The following is a 25,917-nucleotide window of genomic DNA, read 5'->3' on the forward strand; positions in this document are numbered from 1 at the left end:
CATATGTATTTATAAATAATAACTAATAATAGTAAATAATAATAGGGCATTGGGGGTTAGAAAAGAATGTGATAACAGTGAAGTGATCTCCAAGTAATTTTTTCATGAATAATATCACCTGAAATAAGAGGAATGCTTTGTGTTAAAACCTGAAGCTCTGTGAATGTTTATTGATGATGACAGCATTTCTTATAATTTAGTAATTTGCTTTGTAAATTACATCCTTTAAAGTATTCTATGAACCAAAAATATCAGCTGTGTATTGTATAACTATTTTTAAAAGTTTTTCCACTTGTTTTCCTTTGGGTTATCATTTTTCCAGGGGCAGAAACTATGACAAATTATCCAATTCCATAAAACCCAAGCTAGTCCACCATCCTCTATTCAATTGAAGGCACAATTCATCTACAAAGTGTTCTCATTGTATGTTTCATGTGGAGAAAGAAACCAATGTCATAAACATGCTGCAGTTATTTTCCATTTCTTGTTTCTGCAGCAGTAAAAGAAGAAAGAGAGTTAAACATTTATTTACTTGTCAAACTGGACAACATTCTTCAAAAAGAAAAATTATGTACTACCTTAACCACTTTAGCAATTTGAACTATCTAAGAGGAAAAATTTTAAATAAGATGGATTCCTTGTTAACGACTTTAATTTTTATTCAGTGGGTAACACTTTTCTTCCCTCTAGACATTTACCTCTCTCAAAATTAAGGAGTTATTTTAAAACCACTTCACTGTGTTTTTTGAAACCTAGGTTCTCTAGGAGACTGTCTATTCTGTACTTAAAATATACAAATACTGTATATGGTTGGAGGTATTGAAATGAAGAGTATATGCTGTTTATGTGCTTTTTAGTAAGTTCATGTTAAACCTTTAAGATGCCTTTACAATGAACATGTAAATGGATAATTCACTCAATAAGCCAGAAAAAGAAAAGAATTATCTTTTGTTACATTTAGAAGGTATAACATGTTCTTTAAAAACAAAATCTACTAATCGCACATTATTTGGAGAATAATGTACTGATTTTATGTTTTTTTTTTTGAGACGGTGGCTCGTTCTGTTGCCCAGGCTGGAGTGCAGTGGCACGATCTCGGTTCACTGCAACCTCCGCCTCCTGGGTTCAAGCAATTCTCCTGCTTCAGCCTCCCAAGTAGCTGGGATTACAGGTGCATGCCATCATGCTCAGTCAATTTTTTGTATTTTTAGTAGAGGTGGGGTTTCATCATGTTGGCCAGGCTGGTCTCGAACTCCTGACCTCAGATGATCCGCCGGCCTCGGCCTCCCAAAGTGCTGGGATTACAGGCATGAGCCACCGTGCCTGGCCTATGTACTGATTTTATAGGCAGAACAAAGAACAGGCACAGTGTCTCCCTTTAAAGTATTTCGTTTTATGATATGGAGAATTACTACACGAAAAGAAAAAAGAAAATTTGGACATGGGGTACAGTGTCTTTCATAGCTAGCAATAGTGATGAGACTTTACAAAAAGGATTCTTCCACTTTAATGAGGCTCCTCGTGCATATAGGAGATATCCTTTTTCTGTACAGAACTTGGGTTTTGAGATATTTGAGCATTCTATAGAATGTGGGCTACTGTTGTTATTAAATGTCTGGCTTTATTAATGAGATCATTTATTACTCATTGCCTGTGCCACCTGCAAACCCATCTGTAACTAGGTTCAATATTGTTCTGATTAATTTTTCTTGACTATTTTCCTTTTCTTCTTTCTTTTTCCTGTTTAAACATGGAATGTGTGGAGCCATAGTTGTGGGAGTATCTGAATTCTAAATCAATATTTTCCAAAACATCATTTCCAAATTGACTTCGAGGTTGAATTGGCCATTGGCTGTTTTTTTGTTTTGTGAATGTAGAATTTTAACTGCAAAACATCATGTGACAATTTTCTTCTTTGAGGCCAAAAAAACCAAATCACTAAAATTTTCACAACAATAACGTCAATCTTCTATGTCAGGAGTAGGGAAACTATGGTCTGTGAGCCAATTCAAGATCATCAAGATCACAGCCTACTTCTGTTTTAATAATCTGTGATGTAGCAATATGTTTTATATTTTATAGGGTTTTTTTTTTTGGAAAAATAAAGAAAAGAGAAGAATATGTAATGGCGACCTTATGGCCCACAGAACCTTAAATACTCACTATCTGGCTCCTTTAGAAAAGTCTGGTAGACACCTGCTGTACTATGAAAGTATTTATACATACAAGCATACAAAGTGTTCCTCTTGTAACTCTAATTTCCAGCTTTTACATTTTTGCCTTGGGCTTGCAATCTATTAGTTCTCTCTTGTTTTCTAGCCCTCCCTTTTGAGTTCTTATACATAATCACATTCTTCTACAGTATAAATTAAAAGGTCTCTAAAATGACATGTGCCATGGGCACAATAGAGGAGCATGTTGGTGCTTGTGTATGTAATCAAGTGAATTTAAATGAGATTAATAACTGCCCTTCATTTTTCACTTTTCTATATTTGTTAACATAATGATCTTTGTGATTTATTTCATTCATACTAACCTGCAAATATTAATAAACTCTGTGTACAGTAAATAAGATACAGCTCCTGCCCTTATGTGTTTACAGTTTGATGAAGAATACAGAAAGTTAAGTAGGCATTACAATACACTCTCGTAACTACTACATACTACTATACAACTATGTAGGTGAGAATACAGAAAGTTAAGTAGGCATTACAATACACTCTCATAACTACTACATACTACTATACAACTATGTAGGTCAGAGTAGGGAGACAAAATCAGACAGTGAGTATTATGGAAGGCATTTAGAACAATTGCATTTTGCGTTCAGCTGGCTATTAACATGCAAATTTCTAGCTTCATGGAGCTTTACATAGAAACATTGCAATTAGTATCCCAATATTTTCAAGAAAAATTAAATAACTTTCTAACAGTTGTAGCCTGTTACTGCTTAGAAAATGAAAAAGAAAAAAAAGATGATGGCAGAACATGTATTTTCATGACAGCAAATCTTTAGACCTTTTGAGAAATCCCTTTAACTAGAAAGCAATTGTTCCATTTTAAAGTAAAGCTCACTGGCAGTGTCATTTTGAACTTGAAAGTGATGTCAGTTTCATCTCTTAGGGAGCAAATGGTCAGTCATGCAGGTCTTGTCAGCAGTAACAAGACATTTCAAACTGGGGACCCTGGAAAACAAAAAGTGGAATTATATTTTATTTTTTCAATAGGTACGACTTCATTAACTTTAAAGGTAAACATTTGATCTCAGTTTGCTTACTCTAGCTGTCCAATTCAGTAGCCATTAGTCACAGAGAGCTACTCGATGCAAATAAATTTAAATTTAATTTAATTTAAAATTCAGTTTCTTAATCACAGAAGCCATATTTCAAATGCTCGGTAGCTGGATGTGGCTGGTGGCTACTATATTGAACAATGAAGATAAAGGAAATTTCCAACATCACAGGAAGTTCTATTAGAAAGCACTGACTGTTTCATTGATCACAGGAAAGTCACATCTATTAAGTTCCCCAAATAGCAGTTGTTTGTCATATACTCATTCAGACAACTTCTTTTTGTAATTGCACTTCAAAGAATAAATTTTTGAACTTGAGTTATTGCTTTAGCTAGATATAAACTCTTCCAAAGTTTTCTTCTTCAAATAAGATCTACACCTTGCAAAGCCCTTGTAAACCTATTTACTTTTCATTATGTATGCAGACTTTAAAGGTCTTTAGGAAGCTAATGCAAGTATAGAAGAGTGCACGTAGTTCAATAAATAATCTCAAAATGAACATTCTCATGTAACCGACACCAAAGTCCATAAATAGAACATCACTTATTATCATTTTACTTACTGAGTAATTTTTTAAAGAGATTTTAAGTTCTTACCATTTTGTGTAATTAAATTAAAAGTTTCATAGAGTAAATTTGGGTTATTCATGGAATACCCAATTTATAAATTATCAATTTTCACTTTTCTTATTTTTCTCTTTCACAATGCTAATAATTTTAGCCTATTTTTTTAATTACAGTAATTCACTCCTTCCCCTATCCATAGTTTGGTCATGTGGATAGAGTCAAGGAGGAAATAGTCAAAGGCCAAATAATCAAAATTGAAGTAACTATATGCTGTCGTTTGGTGGTTTCACTGTCACTTTTTATTGGCATCCAATATCCTGAAAATCTGAACCACACATCTACTAAATGATATGGCCATCCATATATTTTCTTTATTTCAATTCTACATCTTTGCTATTTAAGAATACAAAATTTGATCAATATAACTTTCAATTGTGTCATAGTAAAACATATAAAAGCTATATTGTGTGTGATATTTTAAAAGTACATTTCATAGAGTTGACAACTATGACTTAAAGGTTAAAATATCTCTCTCTTGGCCGGGCGCGGTGGCTCAAGCCTGTAATCCCAGCACTTTGGGAGGCCGAGACGGGCGGATCACGAGGTCAGGAGATCGAGACCATCCTGGCTAACATGGTGAAACCCCGTCTCTACTAAAAAATACAAAAAAAACTAGCCGGGCGAGCGACATGGCGGGCGCCTGTAGTCCCAGCTGCTTGGGAGGCTGAGGCAGGAGAATGGCGTAAACCCAGGAGGCGGAGCTTGCAGTGAGCTGAGACCCGGCCACTGCACTCCAGCCTGGGCGGCAGAGCAAGACTCCGTCTCAAAAAAAAAAAAAAAAATTAAATATCTCTCTCCACTTACTCAATTACATACGTGTTCTACAATTATAGTTTTGGACTTAACAAGTCCTCACTTGACAAGGTATTAAAGATATGTCACATAGACGACCTCGTGCAAATTCATTTAGCTTTTTCGTGCATCAGTTATGTGTTTTGTTTTGTGCCTTAGGAATGCCAACCAAGCTTTTATGTACCTCGGGAAAATGAAATAATGAATATCTTTTTTTCTATAGGAAAAACAGAATACTTTTATTTCCTAAGAAATCGTATCTAAAATAAAATTTTACTCAGTAGTTTGAGGAGTAGGCCATCTTAATTATTAAGTGCTTAAAAGCAATGCTAGTATAATAATTTCAACTGAAAACTAATTCCAACTAATTTCCATAGGCATTCATCACAGTTTTACTTATTGTAGACAAAGGAACCTTCAATGAGGATTAATGGACTGTTAGGATGAGCTCTGAGATATTTGAACTCTCTAAAATTGTATCCTAAGCTGTGGATGTGTATATATTTGAAATGCCCATACCTTTAGATTAATGTAGATTAATTTAATTATTTTTTGGATTTATCCTTTCTGTTCTATCCGTGCTACCACCGCCCTAATTTAGATTCTCCCTATCTTTTACATGAACTGGTCTATAGGCTCATGGCTTGACCCACAAAAGGCTGTCTCTTATAAAGCCGTTACAGAGCTCCAGCAGCTGTTGAAAATAAAAAGTGGAGATAAACAGAAGCATTTGTTTTGAGATTTTGTCAGTTCTCTGCAGTGATTCAAGTCTGAATTTTTTCACAGGTGAACATGTTTCTCTCTTGTCTGCTCCAACTGGCCAAACTCATGACTTGCCACTCTTCACTTTAAACTCAGAGTGTTCTTGTCTTTGGAATATTCTTTCTTATCCCTTTTTAGATAACTATTCGTACTCTGTAATATCACTAAGACATTCTCTTCTTGTCTCCAAAAATTCTTCACAGGCTGGATAGTTGTGTTAATATTTTGTTTGCCTCTCTCATACCTGGGCACATAACTATCATTATAATTACCACAGTATGTGTGTAGCTTTAATGTGTGTATGTGCGTGTGTGTGTGTGTGTGAGAGAGAGAGAGAGGTTTCACTTGACAGTGAACTTCTTGAGAGTAGGACCTATGTTACTGATTTTTCCATCCCTAGTATCAAGCACAAGGTCTGAGACACCAAAGGTGCTCAATAAATTCATGGCAAGTGAATAAATAAATGACTGAAGGAAGCATTTTTAGATCTGCTCATTTATTTAAAAGAATTCATTTCAATTCAAACTTGTTTTCACATACATACACATTAAAGGCCTGATAGTTCTATTAACATAATTCGATTACCTTGTTAACTTACTTGACAAACTTTTTCGTGGTGCGAATGTGAAAATCATACAAAAATATCAGGCTGGACTTGGTCACATCAGTATTTGAAGAGATCAGAAAGATCATCCTTTTACAATTGAGGAATCGGAGGATTAAATTCAGTGGGTAGGCAGGAAGAAGCATGACATGGCACCACCCAGGCTTAGTAGTTCTATATTCCTTGGGCAAAGCTGTTTAACATACTTAATTCTCACTTTTTACATCTTTAAGATGAAATAATAATGCCCAATTAATTTACAGAAAACCACTTTCACCATTTTGATTTTTTTTTGTAACCTAACTTCCTCCAATGTATCTTTCTGATGTTTGAGAGAGGAAATGGGGAAGAAAAGGGAAGAAGGATAAAAGGAGGAGAAAATGAGAATGTAGACTACAAAAAATTTTTAAGATCTTAGTATTTATTTGAAAATGCAAAAGATCCTGGATAGGCAAACAGTCTTGACAGAATGACCGAACCTGGAGGCACACACTACTTGACATCAAAATATTCCACAAAGTAAACAAGACAGCATGATACTGGCACAGAAACAGACACCTAGACCAATGGAACATAATAGAGAGATCAAAAATAAATTCATGCATATATAGATAATTGATTTTTTATAAAGGTGCCAAGAACACATATTGGGAACAGGATAGTCTCTTTAATAAATGGTGCAGGGAAAATTGGATATCCACATGCAAACTGATGAAACTAGATCCCTACCTACCACCATATACAAAAATCAATTCTAAATGAATTAAGGACCTACATGAAAGACCTCAAACTATGAAACTAGAAGAAAGCATAAGGGAAATACTTCATGAAATTGAACTTGGCAAGGATTTTAAAAATAAGACCTCAAAGCACAGGCAACAAAAAGCAAAAATTAAAAAATGAGATTACATCAAGCTAAAAAGATTCTGCACAGCCAACGAAACAATCAACAGAATGGAGACATAACCTACAAAATGGATGAAAGTATTTTCAAAGTATGCAATGACAAGGGGTTAAAATCCAGACTATATAAGGAACTCAAACAAATTAGTACCAAAAAATAATAATAACTTGATTAAAAATGGGCAAAAGATCGAAATAGGCAACTATCAAAACCAGACACACAAATAGCCAACAAATACATTTTAAAAAGCAAAATATCACTAATTATCAGGGAGATGCAAATCAAACCAGAGAAGATATCACCCCATACTTGTTAGAATGGTTATTATCAAAAGAACAAAAACATAACAAATACTAGGAAGAATGTGGAGAAAAGGGAACTCTTATGCACTGTTGGTGAGAATGTAAATTAGTACAGCCATTATAGAAAACAATATAAAGATTTTTAAGAAAAATAGAACTGTCATATGGTCCAACAATCTCAGTACTGGGTATATGTTCAAAGGAAATGAAATCAGTATGTCAAAGAGATATCTGCACTTCATATTTATTGCAGCACTATTTACAATATCCAAGATATGGATCAATGTAAATGCCCATCTACAGATGAATGAATAAAGAAAATGTGATATATATATATGTAGAGAGAGACAGATATAGATATATCAGACACACACACAATAGAATGCTACTCAGCCATAAAACAGAATGTGCTCTCTCTCCCCTCCCTCTCTCTCTCTCTGTCTCTCTCTCTCTCTCTCTCTGTGACACACACACACACACACACACACACACACACACACACACACTGGAATGCTATTCAGGCATAAAACAATGAAATTCTGTAATTTACAACAACATGGATACACCTGGAGAATATTATGTTAAGTGAAATAAGTCAGGCTTAGGAAGACAAATACTGCATGATCTCAGTCATACGTAGAATCCAAAAAAGTTTATTTCATAGAAATAGAGAATAGAATACTGGTTACCAGAGGCTGAGGTGAGTAGATGGGAGGGAGGACCTGAAGAGGCTGGTCAACTGTACAAAATTAGGGTTGAACAGAAAGAATAAGTGCTGATGTTTAATTACAACGTAGGGTGACTATAGCAAATAGCAATGTAATGTATATTTCAAGGTAGCTAGAAGAGAAGATTTTTAACGTTATCACCACAAAGAAATGATGAATGTTTAAAGTGATGGATTTGTGACTATATTGATTTGGTCATTATACAATATATATATTCACTGAAACATCATACTATAGCCCAGAAACATGTATAATAATTATGTGCCAGTTATAAATAAAACAAAAATTTTTAAAAAGCTAAGAAAAGACTACAAAAATTTGCAAAAATCATGTAATATTATATTTATAGTTTTCTATTCCCTGATTTTCACTTTTTAAGTGTGACATTTAGTTATTGCATAGTATTCCTTCACATGGATACACCATATTTATTTAATAGCTTTTCCATTTTTGTTCAGCAAAATTTCTGCTTTCACACAACTACATGTCATGTGGCCTTCAGCATGAATCACTTCCTGTATTGGGAATCATTTCTTAATTGCCAGTTCCCCGGAATGAAAAGTTTCTGAGACATATCTCCAAGACTCTGTATCTATCTGTATTGGCTTCAACAATGTATTGACTACCCTTTCACCAACATAGGAACAATTATTGCATTTTAGAATAGACATCTTTAATGACAATGGAAACTATCTTCCCCCTCTTTATACACTAGTTGGACCTTCTCCTTATACTCATGGGAATTTTTGAGAACTTGAGCATATATTGTTTCCCTCTTGAAGGGGGTCCTGTCAACTGTGGTGGCATTTCTGACATCTGAGACGGAAACAGCTGTAATTGAAGCAATAAAGCTAGTGGATGAGGCAGATGCTCTTTGGAAATGCCTCATCTTCTTTTAGAACTCGAATTGTGACAGGCAGGTACAGCAGACAAGTTTATGTGTAAAGTGATACGTGATTATCTTTCCCATACACTCAAAGTCTTATTTATTTCGACTACATTATACAGATGCTGCTATCTGCAGGGTATGGAGAATATGCTAAGTAATATGTCAACCTCGACACCTCAATAGATAGAACTTATTTGCTCATCATGTTAACATATTGGGCCACATTTTTCCAGAGTGTGAATTACTCCCATGCAGGAAATTTCCACCTGAGAAGCATCATTAACTCTTTCACGGTACCAGCAATTTGGTTATCAAATCCTCTTTACTGAACTAAAATTCTACATTCAGAAAGGTAAGGAGGAGGTCTGTGTATTCCTTCTCCTTATTTTTGTGTAGGACTATTTCAGTAAAGAATGGCTAAGGGTGTGAATTCTAAGGAAGGATTCCTGGATTCAAATCCTTTCTCCACAAAGTATATAACTCCTCTATTTTTCAGTTTCCTCAGAGGTAAATAATACCTACCACATAGGTTAATTATGAGAATTAAATAAATGTATACATATTAAGTACTTAGATAGAACTTTAATACTAAATGTAAGCACTCAATATGTGTTAGCCATTATATTGTTACATGTGCTATTATTGTCACTATTATTTTAATAATCCTCAAGAAAAATTGCACGTCCTACTTCCATGTTGTTGAGACCTGAGTGTCCATGTAACACCTGGTACTCTCTGAGACAGTAAATAACTCTGGGAAAATACAGTTAGTGGACTAAAATTAAAGTCATTGTCCATTTAAAAAAATTAGAAGTGAGTTGTACAGATAATCACAGTTCACATCATTGTTATTGTGTCCTTCAATATGAACTCTTAGGAACATAAAGATTTAGGTCTCCATGTCCTGAGGTAGTAAATTGTTTCAGAAGAAAATAGCTACATTGATAGGTTCTGGTTTGCTTATTGGCATTTGGTTTGTGGGTCCAACAGCGGCACAAAGATTTTGAAAATCTGTATTCAAGACCAGCTGTGCCTCTTAGTAGGATGACCTTGGACTGCTCAGTGTCTCTGTTTTTCAGATCTTTATCAATTTTTGTAGGACTTGGTAGTCTCTGAGATGTCTGTGGGAGCTAACGTCTTAGGATTAAGTCCGCCAAGGACATTTTTCTTATACTTTAAAGAATGAGTTCTCCTTTCAGTTCCTCAAGTAGACAAACCTTTATGGTATAATAAATTGACAGTAAAGTTATTCTGATTATACTTGCCATTGCAGAAATAATCCAATGATGTGTTTCAGGTAAGGTATAAATTGTCTGGATAAGACCCCACACCCGACTAAGTTAGATTAAGTTTCTGATATAATAAGCTAATAAACAAAATTATATCAAAAGTGAGCTGATCACACAGAGAATTGGCAGCTGCAGCCAATACCAGAATAGCTTTGATTGGTCACCTGTTTCTAAAGGGATTACTCAGTAGTGCTATTGTCTGAGCAAAGCAGTTCTCTCCAGCTTTGAGAAACTCACTTCTTTGTAGAGTCAAACTCTTTTAAATTTAGTGTGTCCCTTTCTGTGACTTTATAATGTTGACACTACCTTAGTCAGTTTGGGCTGCCGTAACAGAATACTAAAGACTGGGAGGCTTTAACAACACAATTTATTTTTCACAGTTCTGGCAGCTGAAAGCCCAAGATCAAGGGGCCATGTTGGTCATGTTCTTGGTAAAGATCCCTTTCCTGTTTACAGAGTGTATCTTCGTATGGTAGAGAGAGGGAAAGGGGCAAGCTTTGTGTGTCTCTCTTTTAAAGGGTACTAATTCCATCAGGAGGGCTCTACCCACATGACCTAATTACCTGCCAAAGGCGGTGGGAGTCTTATTACATCAGGGGTTAGTTTTTTAACATATGAATGTGGGAGGTACACGAACACTCAGTCCATTGCAGGTACTTCATGGTTCTTGAAATGAACACAGTATCAACAGGTCGTATTTTCATCCAGGAGGAAAAGGCCAAACTGTTGCCCAGATGTCGCTGGTAAACAGTGCTTCCAGATTTGTAGTGGCCTGGTATGCCTATGTTTACCTTGTGAACCAAGACCTGCTGATCTAATGGCAGACCCTTGCATCTCCCCATTCACCACTGCTTATGAGGAAATACTAAACGCTGTTTTATTTGTATCTGTACCTCTTGTTCAAGATAAAGCAGTATTTTGGTGGTCCATTGACACATTGATTACAGTGGAGCCATGTTTGAGAAATTAAGATTTAAAGTCAGTAGTTATGGTGAAAACCATGTCTAGTAAAATTGCCCTTAGAAATCCATTAAGTTGGACATAAAGTGCATTGTAAATAGATTTGTGTATGCAATCTTATGCAGTAAAGTAGTATTTAAAAATAGTACAGTAGGCCAGGTGCGGTGGCTCATGCCTGTAATCCCAGAACTTTGGGAGGCCAAGGAGGGAGGATCACCTGAGGTCAGGAGTTTGAACCGGCCTGGCCAACAAGGTGAAACCCATCTCCACTAAAAGTACAAAATTAGCTGGGTGTGGTGGTGCATGCCTGTGATCCTAGCTATTTGGGAGGCTGAGGCAGGAGAATCACTTGAACCTGGGAGGCAGAGGTTGCAGTGAGCAGAGATCATGCCATTGCACTCCAGTACGGGCAACAAGAGTGAAACTCTGTCTCAAAAAATAAATAAATAAAATAAAAATAAAAAAATAAAGATACTACAGTAGTGTCCTCATATTCTTGGAGGGATACATTCCGAGACCCCAAATGGATGCTGGAAACCATACATTTTACCGGACTGTACATATACTGTACCATGTTTTTATTTTTACCATGCATGCATACCTTATGATGAATTTCCAAATTAGGCACAGTGAGAGATTAACAACAACAATAATAAAGTAGAAAAATTAGAACAATGTACTGTAATACAAGTTATGTGAATGTGGTCTCTCTCTGTTTCTCTCTTTCTCAAAATATCTTAATATTTTTGAACTGCAGTTGACCACAGGTAAGTGATGCCATGAAAAAGCAAAACCACAATAAGAATGCACTACTGTATTTCTAAACTAGACTTAACACAGTGCACGACGCTCTAAACTAGACTTAACACAGTGCACGACAGAGTCTCCCAGAAACATACCTACTGTAGGCGCGGCTACTTCATGCCCCCCTGTTCACTGTTCATGACCCTTTGGGTTATATTCATTTCAGGAAAGGGAAGACAGAGTCACTCAAGACACTAATATTGTTTCTCTTCTTCTCTTTTTGATTCCCCAGATGTCTATATTTGGAATATTGTAAGCTAAATGCACAGTGATATGACTCCTCCATAACTAAGGTTATCCATTGAGGGAAGAGATGAACTAAAAGACTTCTAAATGATAGGCTGCTGCAGGGAATCAGCTTAAATTACCTTTTGACGAGTCGAAGAACATTTATTAAATATCCATGTTATGGATTGAATGTTTGTGTCTCTCCCCACCATTCATATAGTGGAGCCCTAAACCCTAATGTGATGGGACTTAGAGGTGAGGCCTGAAGGGAATAATTAGGTTTAGATGAGGTAATGAGAGAAGTGTCTTCATAATGAGATTCTTGTCCTTACTAGAAGAGGAGGAGCTTGCTTTCTCTCTCCATGAGCACACCCTAGAAAAGTCATGTGAGGACACAGCCAACGCCAGAGGTAGCCATCTGCAAGCCAGGAAGCAGACACTCACCAGACACACAAGCTGCTGCCACCTTCATCTTGGACTTCAAAGCTTCCAGAACTGTGAGAAATAAATGTCTGTTGTTTAAGCTGTCCATAGTATTTTGTTACAGCGGCTTGAGCTGACTAAAATAACCTACTATCTGTTTGATCTAGATTTTTTAATCCAGGAAAAAAAATACCTTGCCTGTCTGCATGCAAATATAAATGCGATGCATAGTAGAGATGGCATTAGAAATCACTGAATAAAAAATAGATGGGTAAATAAATAACCTGGAGGCCTTTTGCTATGCATTTAGCACATATAAATAATTCTGTACATTTCAAGTACACAAAAATCAGTTCCATGTAGGTTAATACCTAATTATATAAAGCAAACATTAATTTCTAAAAAATAAAATATGTAACTTTTTAGACACTCAGAATGGAGAATGGTTTTTTAAATGAAAAATAAAATTACAGAACTTGAATAAAAGAGTTGATAAATTGGTCTACATTAACATTTTAAAATGTCATGTTCTACTGAGACCCTGTCTCTACCAAAAATTTAAAAATTAGCCAGGAATCGTAGAACACATCTGTAGTCCTGGCTACTCAAAAGACTGAAAAGGGAAGGATTGCTTGAGCCAAGGCGTTTGAGGCTGCAGTGAGCTATGATCACATCAGTGCACTCTGCCTGGGTGACAGAGAGAGTCTATCTCTAAAACAAACAAACAAACAAATAAATAAATAAATGAAAGTCCTGGTCAACCAAAAATACTATAAACAAAGGTAGTAAAGTTACTGACTGGGGGTAGATATTTGCAACATATATAAACAACCTAGGATCAGTATTTCAAATTTATAAAGAATTCCTACAAATTAACACAGAAAATGACAATAACTAATAGAAACACAGACAAAAAATTCAAGCAGGCAATTTCCAGAAGAGAGCAGATTGGATTGACCAATCAAGAAGTTAACAAGATGCTCAACATTTCTAGAAATTGTTGAAATTTATGTAAAAACATTGAGATAATGTTTCACACCTATCAGACTGCTAAAACATTTTAAATTCTTAAAATAACATGTGTTGGCAAATATGCTTAGAAAGGGAAATTCTTAGACCCTATTGTCTGAATAGATTACTAAAACCAATTTGCAGAGCAATTTTGTAGTATCTAGTAAGTAAAAATATGTATATTTTCAACCTAGCCATTCTATTAACTGTGATTCAAGAAAAACTCACTGGTATGTGAGCAAGGAAATATAAATAGACTTAATTATGGCATTATTTGTATTAAAAATAATATACAAATATGCTTGTTAGAAGGTATTTCTTTTACTTGTTCTTTCATATACTTATTTATTTGTTTGATTTACATAGTCTGCATACTTAATCACTTTAAGACCTCTAATATTATGTCTATTAAGTAGAACCGACAGTTTTCTCCTATTACCAGAGAAAAACATCACTTTACACCAACCCAGCACCTTATAAAACCAGTAGGCAGGCTGCAGGGGTTGGCAGTAGAGAAACAGCCTCTAGTTGATGGCTGGGTGTCAGGGGTCACTGCAGGAGAGAAATAAAAGGGCACTTTCAAACTGGTACAGTGCCTCACACCTGTAATCTCACCTAGTCAAGAGGCTGAGGCAGGAGGATCACTTGAGCTCTGGAGTTTGAAACCAGCCTAGGCAACCTAGTGAGACCTAATCTCTATTAAAAAAAAAAAAAAAAAACTAGCCAGGCGTGGTGTCACCTGTATTCCCAGCTACCTGGGAGGCTGAAGTGGGAAAATGGCTTGAGCCTGGGAGTTTGAAGCTCCAGTGAGCCGTGATAGTATCCCTGCACTCCAGCCTGGATGACACAGTGAGACCCTGTCTCCCTCCCCCTAAAAAAAAAAGGAAAGAAACAGGAAAAAGAAAAGGGCACTTTCAGATAGGAAAGACTTGATTGGCTTTGTGGAATACTCGCACAACAAAGCCCAAGAACACAGCTGAAGCAAATTATTTGGACCTACGTCTCAGCATTGGCCAAGTCTCAGATGCAACGTTAAGAGGAAATAAAGCATGTGGCATATCAAATAGAGTAACATTTATTGGGTCCTTATTCTGTGCTGAACATAATGTAAATGTGGTGTATATATAAAGCTTAAAGAAACAGGCAAAATGTTGTTTTACATCCTTCAGAGAGAAATCATTTTGTAAAAGAATGAAACTATACATAAGAATGTATAGTTTCTCCTAAAAATTTTAGGAGAGTATGCCCTCAGGAAGTGATGTTCAGAGGGGGAGAAATGTGATTGATTGTACAGTTCACAGAAAGCTTCAGCTCTATCTGTAAAGATCAAGTTCTTTAAGAAAAATTTGAAGCAAATATGGCAAACTGAAGCTATGTGGTGGGTATATGAATATACATTACTTTTTTCCCTAGATAACTTTTGGTATATTTGGAATATTCCAAATGGTTAGAAAATTTAAATTTGCCATTGCAGTTATTTTTGCAATGTATTAACTTAGCAGTTCTGTGCAATGTATAGCAACAACAGGATAGATATCCTATATTTAATATCTCCAATTATAACAACAGGTTTTTGTAAAGTTTCACCTGGAATTCATTTTCATAAACTGTGCAGGAGCCACATAGCTAGGTTCATGACTTTTATATTGATCAACCTTGCTTTGAATGTAATGCTAGAGGAAACACAATCAGAAAGGCTAAGAAAACTGAGAGGAGTTGGTGGGACTGTAAACTAGTTCAGCCATTATGGAAAACAGTATGGCGATTCCTCAAGGATCTAGAACTAGATGTACCATATGACCCAGCCATCCCAATACTGGGTATATACCCAAAGGATTATAAATTATTCTACTACAAAGACACATGCACACGTATGTTTATTGCGGCACTATTCACAATAGCAAAGACTTGGAATCAACCCAAATGTCCATCTGTGACAGACTGGATTAAGAAAATGCGGCACATATACACCATGGAATACTATGCAGCCATAAAAAAGGATGAGTTTGCGTCCTTTGTAGGGACATGGATGCAGCTGGAAACCATCATTCTTAGGAAACTATCACAAGAAGAGAAAACCAAACACCACATGTTCTCACTCATAGGTGGGAACTGAACAATGAGATCACTTGGACTCGGGAAGGGGAACATCACACACCGGGGCCTATCATGGGGAGGGGGGAGGGGGGAGGGATTGCATTGGGGAGTTATACATGATATAAATGATGACTTGATGGGTGCTGACGAGTTGATGGGTGCAGCACACCAACATGGCACAGATATACATATGTAACAAACCTGCACGTTATGCACATGTACCCTAGAACTTAAAGTATAATAAAAAAAAAAAAAAAAAAACTGAGAGGACTCAGATCATTTGTGGATTCACTGCATATTTGCATTTTATATGTTTATAAGAAAAAATAGAAACACTTAAGCTACACAATAGAAGCATTAAGAAATATGCTTAAACCTTCCCGTTCAATAAAAAGTTCTTCAAACAAACTTAATCAAGTTGCACACAGATTGCAAAACCAATAAAGCTGAAGATGCTGTCTTTATTTTCTTGAATTTATTTAGGACAATTCAAACTGCTTGATAGGATTTTCAAGTTTAAATGGACATAAGAAGAATCAATGAAGCATATGACAAGAAATTTAATACATATCTTTTTAGGATTTCTGTTAATTGATTTTCTGCAGTTCCATTTAGGTATCATTTTAATACTTAGAATGGGACACAAAGATTTTTTTCAAATGAGAAAACTTTCAGCTTTTATCAAATATTTATCCATTCAAACAACAGTACCTGCTCTGTGCCAGGCATAGTTCTAAGTGCTGAGGAAGAACAGTGAACAAAACAGACAAGAAAACTCTGCCCTCAAAGAATTTATATTCTCAGGGAAAGAGGAGGAGCTCACTTTCTTTTAATTTAGTCTCCATGTCCTTGGGAAAATGACCAAAAGGTAATTGGGAGTCTTTGTAGCTTTGGGAAGAAAGGGAAGAGCCATTGAATGGGCTCTCTTTATAATCATAATGTAAGTCAAGAATTACAGAATGAAAACACAAACTGGCTTTTCTTGTTATACAAATGAAGATATTTGTACTAAATTTTTGCGTAATGGCAGCCCCAAATGTTTGAAATGTAGGAGTAAAATAAAAAAGGTCGAGGCAGCTTTTCAGCTACACTAAGAATGCCTGTTTAACTCTTTCTCCTTGCCAAGTCTACTGAGCTTATGACTTGATTGACAGGTTCTCTTTTCCTCTTCTAAAAGGAATTCAAAGAAAATGTAAAGCACTCTTTCATTAAACTGACTCTTTAAGTTTTCATTAAGACTTTCTGTATCAAGCATTGTCCCAGGGTCTGTGTGTTCGCAAAGCACAGCCCCTGCCCTAGGAAGGCTAGGGCTATCGGGGCTGACTGCCAGTGCTAATTGTCACGCAGTGGGATAGGTGCTCTTACAGTGGTATAGACACAGTTCTGAGTAAGTGAGTTCTTTCTACCTAGGGTAAGTGAAGCTTTCTAGTGGAAGATATTTTTGTATTGGGCCTTCAAAATGAGTAGGAGGTGGCCAGATAATGAAATATGAGGTGACCAGTTCAAACAACCTGATGATTCCTATTAATCGCCTAATGTATTCATTGCCTCCATGTGCTATAACTTCTGCGTACCATTCATTCAGTTGTTCATTTGTTTATCCATTTATTTATGCTATTAAGCTTCAAATCTCTATTACATAGTCAGCCATTTGCTAGGTGTGGTATAAATGAGGAACCAAACTGATGACATGTTTACCTTTCTTTTGGATGTCAGCACCAACGGCTAGAATTAAAGTCTACATAAAAATTCCAGTCCAAGCTTTTTAAATTACAAAATATTTGAGTTATTATATTTAAATAAAAAATGATTTGGCTTTGAACTAAAGTACTTATCATATTCTAAAGTGAACAAGAACAGTTGGAGGTTAGATGATGTATTGGATCATAGTACAGAAACTGATCAGAACAACAAATAAATAAAACAGAATTCTTTTGGTGCTTGATTTATCTACTTGTTTCCATGCTATCTAAATAATTAAATTAACAACAATTTGGGGGATATACAGGACACTTTTAGATATATTATCTAGTTTGGTGCTGACAGCATCCTGTGAAGTATGTAGAGTTTGTGCGTTTTCCAAAAACACGGGTAGAGTAGGTGACAGAACTCCACCTAGAGTCTAGCTTTCTTTCTACCATGCTTTAATGTACCTTAAGAAAGCTCTGAAATTCCTGGATGCCTCTCAACCTCTATTTTTTCTTATGATATATATTTTTATTACTTTTAAAATAACTTTTTCTTACTTAGCTTCCTTTAACTGACAGACAGGATTTTCCTTTTTCTCCAGTAAAATAAGTAAAACAGTGAGGTAATGTAGCTACCAATATAAAAATGTTTATGCTTCCCAATATGGTCAATTTTGGCAACTATGAATGCAGCCATTTTTTCCTGGAAACATAACTTCAATAAATTATGTTTAGTTGCAAATGCAAAATTACATTTTCTTTATTAGGGCAGAAATATACTTGTTTACTATTTAAGAAAGTAAATACTATAACAAAAGAAATAACTGATCATAAACTCAGACCTAATTGTAACTCCTGGCATGCAATCTCCTTGTCAGAACAACCATAAATTACAGAGAAGGGAGAGCAAAGATGCTAATCTTGTCAACATAAAAATGCCACAGATCTAAAAAACAATGATAGTAGCATATATCAGTATTTCAAGCAAAGCCTCTTGACTCTCTTACCAGCATAATCCAAGGATTGCCAGTGAGTTAATGTTAGATCTTTACCCTTAGAGAGCATCACACAAAGCACTTGTTTTCTTGTGATTGAAGAACAGTCAACTTATTGCAACTCACTTTTGTTGAGCATCTACTGTATAAACCCACCAAACAAACAAACAGTATCACATCCATAAATCTCAGAGTTCTATGCAACCACCATAGGGTATCGGTGTTTCCAATTTTGGGGGCAGTTGTCAGCAATCAACCCCCAACATACCAATTTTCAACATACCACTGAGGTAACAAGTCATTAGAAGCAAAAGAACCTAGATCAAAATAGATTATTAAAGGGCTTCAGAGCTATTCATTTATTTATTTATTTTGAGACAGCGTCTTGCTCTGTCGCCCAGGCTGGAGTGCAATGGTGTGATTTCAGCTCACTGCAACGTCCGCCTCCTGGGTTCCAATGATTCTCCTGCCTCAGCCTCCCGAGTAGCTTGGATTGCAGGCACCCGCCACCACACCCAGCTAATTTTTGCAGTTTTAGTAAAGATGGGTTTTCACCATCTTGGCCAGGCTGATCTTGAACTCCTGACCTCAGATGATCTGCGTGCCTCAGCCTCCCAAAGTGCTGGGATTACAGGCACCAGCCATTGCACTCAGCCGGAGCTATTTTTAAAATTGATATATATTTGATATCTATTGAGATGCATAGGTCTTAGATATATAGTTTATTCAATTTTGACAGATGCCAAAACACATGTAACCCACACCCCTATTAAGACATAGAACATCTCCATCCTCACAGAAAATTTCTTATGTCCCCTCACAGTCAATCCTACCCACCACAAGAGGACTCAGTTGTGGATCTGCTCTCTGTAACTATAGTTTTACTTTATTTTACTCTATTTATTTACTTTATTTAACTAGGGTTTTATTTTATTTTATTTTTAATATCATAAATTTATAAGTAAACAACCTTCAATGCCTAGCCACTTAGCATAGTGCTTTTCAGACTTCTCTATGTCATTGCTTGTGTAGATTCTTTTATTGCTGAGTTGTATTTCATTGTATAAATATCCTACAGTTTATCTACTCTCCTTTTGATGATCTGAGCTGTTTTCCTCTTGCATCAATTTTAGTCTGAAAATTTGTCTGCGAAATCTGCCATCCTTACATTCCCAGTTATGATAGGCCAGCTAATGACAGTTCTTTGGGGCACCTCATTTTCCCACACTCCTTTTCGTAGAGCTGTTTTCTTTCCTTTGACCTATTCTCCGACACTCCCCATCCTCTCCATGGTATCCTCTTAATTGACCTTTCCTGAGAACTAACTCCCAGACTCAAAGCCCTGCTTTCTACTGACCAAATACTGGGTTTCCCTGGAGAACTATTTTTCCTTTGTAGCCCTTGCAATTGGGTATTTACTGTTCATTACACTACACTTGACATTCTTAGGATTGGATGGTATGATTGACATGTTCTTAACTCTTCAATGTCCCCTTTAGACTTATGCTAGATTATTTTCAGCCCTTATTTGTCACCTTATTTCCAAACACAATGGGACATCCTAACTTAGTTGTCAGCCAGCAACAGACGACTTCTGGGGCTTTCATTTTTTGTTTTTTTCTGAAGTGTAAAATCTGTCTTCCTCTTTATTCAAAGGCCTGCCATCTTCTTTATAAACTCATGTTGCTTTCCTGTACAGGCTTCTCAGTTCCTTGACTAACATAAGTGTCACCTTCTCTTTATTTTTAATACCCACTCACACCTCACTGCTATGATCGAACCATCAAGTAGAACCATCTCTAAGCCATGAATTCAGACAACTCACCATCTGTCCGCAGTGTTTTATTCTTCCAACTCTGTCATTTGGTAGCTCCCCATAGCATACACAATCTCCCAAAGCTATCCAACCCTTGACCACTGTGGCTTCTCTCTATTGCTCCCCTTCTGTTTTTTCTCTCGCCCTACCCAGCGTTCTCTCCAGGGCTCATCATTACCTTTGCCAATTCCTTTAGCCTCATTGGGATTCTGTTAAACTCAATTGGGTAAACCCTGGGTGTGGTCTAGTTTCCAGCTTTCTCTGGACCTTGCTCTGGAACCCTGAATGCTGCTGGAGAATATGATATAGCTGTGAAGATGCTATTAGTAGTATTTTATCAGCTTCAGTGGCAACTGACTTCTCAGTACTGCCCTGCAAACTCTAGGTGCCTTTTTAGTTATTTGTTCCATTCTCTACAGTGGCTAATTAAAGCTCTCTCAAGTCTTCTCAGTTTTATCACCTATAAAAGGAGAATAATAAAGTACCTATTTCATGGAATTATTTGAGGCTATAATTAAGTAATTCAGATAAAGCTTGTAGAACAACATTACAAGATAGTATGGAACAACATTACAAGCATATATACTTCCTAATGACTTGATGCATTTACTTTATCATCAAATTTCAGTTCCTATGTCTTACCTATTTACCATTGCAAGTCTCTTCACCTCTCATTTCACAACTAAATAGAAAGCAAAGCCTTCAAATTCTGATACCAACTTTGTAAGTGTAGCCACAGGACCATGAATCTATACTTTTTTTTTTTTTAATAAAGGAAATTTTGTCTCCTCTTTGACATAGGGTTAGAACTTGGGTTTTGTTTGTTTGTTTGTTTGTTCTTTAAGAAATGCTGTTTATTCCCACTTCCTCAGAGGGAGGCCTATTCTGTTTTTCATGTTTTTTTTTCAACTTCGTTTTCAACTTCTTTTTCAATCCTGACTCCATTTATCAGCATTTAAACACATTTAGGTCTATTCTGTTTTAACTAAGCAACCAACTCACCAGCAGAGTTGCCCTGACATCATAGCCCCTCCCACCAAATGATATTCTCTAATTTCCTTTCATTGCCACCTGCATTTTCCCACTTCCTTAGCAAATCTAGGCATTGAAATTTGACTTTGTCTCTCTTTATCTCACTGAAATCTGTCTCACCAAGTAATTGTGTCTAAATCCTATTGCCATTTTCACTTTTTGTCTTAAAACTTTCAAAAGCGCTTGCATAGATGAGTCCTCTCCTCTTTATGAAGTGCTTTTATTCCCCCATGAATTCCACAAAAAACGCATTGCCCTATCCTTCTCCTACATCTCTGTCTATTTATCTTCTCTCTTCATTATGCGTACCTATTGCTTCACTAAACATTGATGTTCCTATGTCATCTGTCCAGTAATTTCTTCCATTTTCAGGTTACATATACTTCTACTGTGTTGCTTTCAGTAACCATGTATATGTTCATTATCACCATGTCTGCTTATGCAAACTGCATTTCCCATCTGCCCTAAACTTACATTTTCCAAACACAATGGGACATCCTCACTTAGCGTTCCCATAAGAACTTCGAAATTGTCACATGCAAAATGGAATTTATGACCTCTTACTAAAGCATACTTTTAATCACATGTTCATCGTTGGCACTAGGATACACTATTTAAAACAGTTTAACCAATTCAGCACTTTTGTTTGACAAGGGGTGTGCCAAATATTACAGTTTAGGTGACTTTGTTTTAGGGGAGCTAATAGTTTAGCTCCCTTAAAACAGTTTTTTCAAGCCAAACCTGGCCATTATTGTGGAATATTTCTTCTCCCTCTCTACACTTATTTACATCCCCCCAAATTCCATTGCCCCCCACATCATGTCTTCTTAATTCTTTCTTTGAAATCTCTCCAATCAGTCCCTTTCTTCAATCGCTATTCTTATTGCTATCCTTTTCAAAATCTTTGTCCTTCTTTCCAGGATCCTCACACAGAGTAGTGTCATTACAGACTCCAACTCAGCACCTTGGGCAAAGAGAAATAATGGAGAGAGAAATTCTGGTTGGAGGACCTTAGAGTATTTATCAACCATATGTTAAGTCTTAGGCATAAAATAAATCTTTTAAAATACCAGAACAGAAATATAATTGAACACTAAAGTAGTGCATTATTTCAATGTCACATTGCTATGAAGAACTACCTGAGACTGGGTAACTTATAAATAAAAGAGGTTTAATTGGCCCATGATTCCCCAGCCTGTACAGGAAGCATGGCTGGGGGAGGCCTCAGGAAATTTACAATCATGGTGGAAGGTGAAGGAGAAGCCAGTACAACTTCACCTGGTGAAATAGGAGAAAGAGAGAGTGAAGGGGAAGTGCTACATACTTTTAAACAACCAGATCTCATGATAGCTTACTCAAGAGACAGCACTAAGGGGATGGTGCTAAATCATTAGAGACTACCCCCATAATCCAATCACCTCCCATCAGGCCCCACCTCTAACACTCAGGGTCACAATTCAACATGAGACTTGAATGAGGACACAGAGCCAAACTGTATCATTCCGTCCCTCGCCCCTCCCAAATCGCATGCCTTTCTCATGTTTCAAAACACAATCATGTCTTCCCAACAGTCCGCCAAAGTCTTAACTCATTCCAGCATTAACTGAAAAGTCCAAGTCCAAAGTCTCATCTGAGACAAGACAAGTCCCTTCTGCCTATAAGCCTGTAAAATAGAGCAAACAAGCTAGTTACTTCCAACATATGAGTAATGTACAGGGATTAGGTTAATAGACCCATTCCAAGAGAGAGAAATCTGCCAAAACCAAGGATCTATAGGCCCCATGCAAGTCCCAAAACTAGCAGGGTAGCCCTTAAATCTTAAAGTTCCAAAATAATCTTCTTTGACTCCATGCTTCACATCCTGGCCACACTGATGCAAGGGGCATGCTTCCAAGGCACTAGGCTGCTCTGCTTCTGTAGCCCTGCAGGGTATAGCCCCTGTAGCTGCTTTCATAGGCTGGTATGGAGTGCAGCTTTTCCAGCCACACAGTGCAAGTTGTTGGTGGATCTACCATTCTGGGGTGTGGAGGATGGTGGCCCTCTTTTCACAGCTCCACTAGGAAGTGACCCAGTGGGGACTCTGTGTGGCAGCTTCAACCCCACATTTTCCCTCCACACTGCCCTAGTAGAGGTTCTCCATGAGGGCTCTACCTGTGAAGCAGACTTCTGCCTAGACATGCAGGCAGTCCCATACATCCTCTGAAATCTAGGTGGAGGCTTTCAAGCCTAAACTCTTGCCTTCTTTGGACCCACAGGCCCAGCACCACGTGGAAACCACCAAGGCTTAGGCTTGTACCCTCCAAAGAAACGGGCCGAACTGTACTTTTGTGTCTTTTAGCTACAGCTCAAGCTTGAGTGACTGGGATGCAGGGTGCCATGTCCCAAGGCTCCACAGAGCAGCAGGTCTCTAGGCCTAACCTACAAAACGACCTTTCCCTCTTAGATCTCTGATGTCATGGGAGGGGCTGCTGCATAGGTCTGAAATACCTTAGAGGCATTTTTTCCCCATAGTCTTGGCTATTAACATTCGGCTCCTCTTTACTTATGCAAATTTCTGCAGCTGCATGAATTTCTCCCCAGAAAATTGAATTTTTTTTTTCTACCACATGGTCAGCTTGCAAATTTTTCTAACTTTTATGCAGTGCTTCCCTTTTAAACATAAGTTCCAGTTTCAGGTAACCTTTTCATTAATTCATATGAGCATATGCTGTTAGAAGCAGCAAGGTCACATCTTTAATATTTTGCTGCTTAGACATTTCTTCCACCAGATACCCCAGATCATCTCTCTCAAGTTCAAAGTTCCGCAGGTCTGTATGGCAGGGGGAAAATGCTGCCAGTCTCTTTGCTAAAGCATAGCAAGAGTGGCCTTTGCTCCAGTTCCCAATAAGTTCCTCATCTCCATCTGAAACCACCTCATCCTGAACTTCATTGTCCACATCACTATCTGCATTTTGGTCAAAACCACTTAACAAGTCTCTAGGAAGTTCCAAACCTTGGCTGTCATCTTCTTGTCTTCTTCTGAGCCCTCCAAACTGTTCCAACCTCTGCCCATTAGCCAGTTTCAAAGTTGCTTTCACATTTTCAGATATTTTTGTGGCAATGCCCCACTTCTCTAGTACTAATTTTCTGTATTATTTCATTTTCACTTTGCTATAAAGAACTACTTAAAACTGGGTAACTTATAAATAAAAGAGATTTAATTAGCTCATGGTTCTGCAGGCTGTACAGGTAGCATGTCTGGGGGAAGCTTCAGGTAACTTACAGTCATGCTGAAAGGTGAAGAGGAAGCCGGCACATTTTCACATGGTCAAGCAGGAGGAAGAGGGAGAGAATGAAGGGGGAAATGCTACTCACTTTTAAACCACCAGATCCTGTGACAACTTCCTCGTGAGATAGCACTAAGGGGGTAGTGCTAAACCATTAGAAACTACCCCCATGATCCAATCACCTCCCACCAGGCCTCACCTCTAACACTCAGGATCAGAATTCAGCATGAGATTTTCATGGGGACACAGAGCCAAACCGTATCAATAACTTATTATGGAAAAACTTCTCAATAATACAATGTGATACATAAATTTTCCTTTTGCCAGCTAATTCTGTACTTATCATCTAAACTGATTGCTATTTAATTACTCATTTCTGAATCATCTTGAATCCTGTCTCAGGTATCACCTCCCCTAAGAATATTATTTCAATGTTTGTAGGCTATTTTGACAGAGATATATTTCTAGACTGTCTTTTCCAGCTACTGTTGTCTTATCTTTTTCTTTCTTTCATTATGTCGGCCTACCCACAAGCCCAAATTTGTACACTTAAAAATCTGTTTACCCTACTTAGTTTAAATTAAGGGGATTGGTTATTTGTCTTTTCAAGCCTACTGCATCAGATAATCTCATCTCTTTTCCTGCTAACTGAGGCAGTGAAAATCTTTCAAGAGCCTTCAGACCTACTTCCCTAGAGAGGAACCCCAGCATTCTGGATTTGAAGATAAAGAAAAGTTAGCAAGGCCTACTGCAGTCATTGCTCTAAGGTGCATTCTCAATTCTAGCGTTACAAGTGTTCAAGTTTCTGTTTTTATGATAGGCTCCCTCTTCCTGTTACTCATTGTTTCATTTGGATTTGGATTCTGGGGACAGCCTAAATATCACTCCTTCTGTTCTCCATGTTCTTAACCAATTAGGGCTTGTGGGAAGGTAGGCAATGGGATAGAACTACAATGGAATTAGAGAGCAAGAGAGAGAGAGGGAGAATTCCCAGATGGGATTCATGGATGCCATATCTTCAATGGTTTACATCAATTTAATATACATTTGCCTGAACAAAAACTGCATGTCGAATACTGTACTATGTACTGGAGATACAATGAAGAAGAATTTAATAAAGAAGAACACAGGAATACATTCCTTAGTTTTATGGGGCTAATACACAGTACTTAACTCTAAAAGGAAGGGCAGATAAGTAGCATAAAATGAACTTTACAATCAGCTATATTCAAAATTGAATTCTGATTTCATAAATTATTGACTATGGTAAAATACATTTGGTTGCTTATTTTCTTAATTGTTTATCATGAGAGATAGCCAAAGAACATTTTAAAGCATTTTTTTTAGAGTCAGAACAGTATAGTAGGAAGAACATTTTTATGTATTGTCTCAATTTTAAATGATTGTAA

General features: G+C 36.9%; 1 long non-coding RNA gene across 1 annotated transcript in view; it reads right to left on the reverse strand.

Annotated features, from left to right (window-relative positions):
- Positions 1-279: 279 nt before the first annotated feature.
- LOC117083186 overlaps positions 280-25,917 on the reverse strand; it is a 173,042-nt gene continuing 147,404 nt past the window's right edge. The window contains exons 3-4 of the long non-coding RNA XR_004436988.1: positions 3,076-3,185; positions 280-490 (exon numbers count right to left, since the gene is read on the reverse strand). This is a non-coding gene — a long non-coding RNA (uncharacterized LOC117083186). The remainder of the gene's footprint in view (positions 491-3,075; positions 3,186-25,917) is intronic.

This window comes from Trachypithecus francoisi, unplaced genomic scaffold, assembly GCF_009764315.1.
Source record: "Trachypithecus francoisi isolate TF-2019V2 unplaced genomic scaffold, Tfra_2.0 Lachesis_group0, whole genome shotgun sequence".
In the NCBI taxonomy this organism is placed as follows: Eukaryota; Metazoa; Chordata; class Mammalia; order Primates; family Cercopithecidae; genus Trachypithecus; species Trachypithecus francoisi.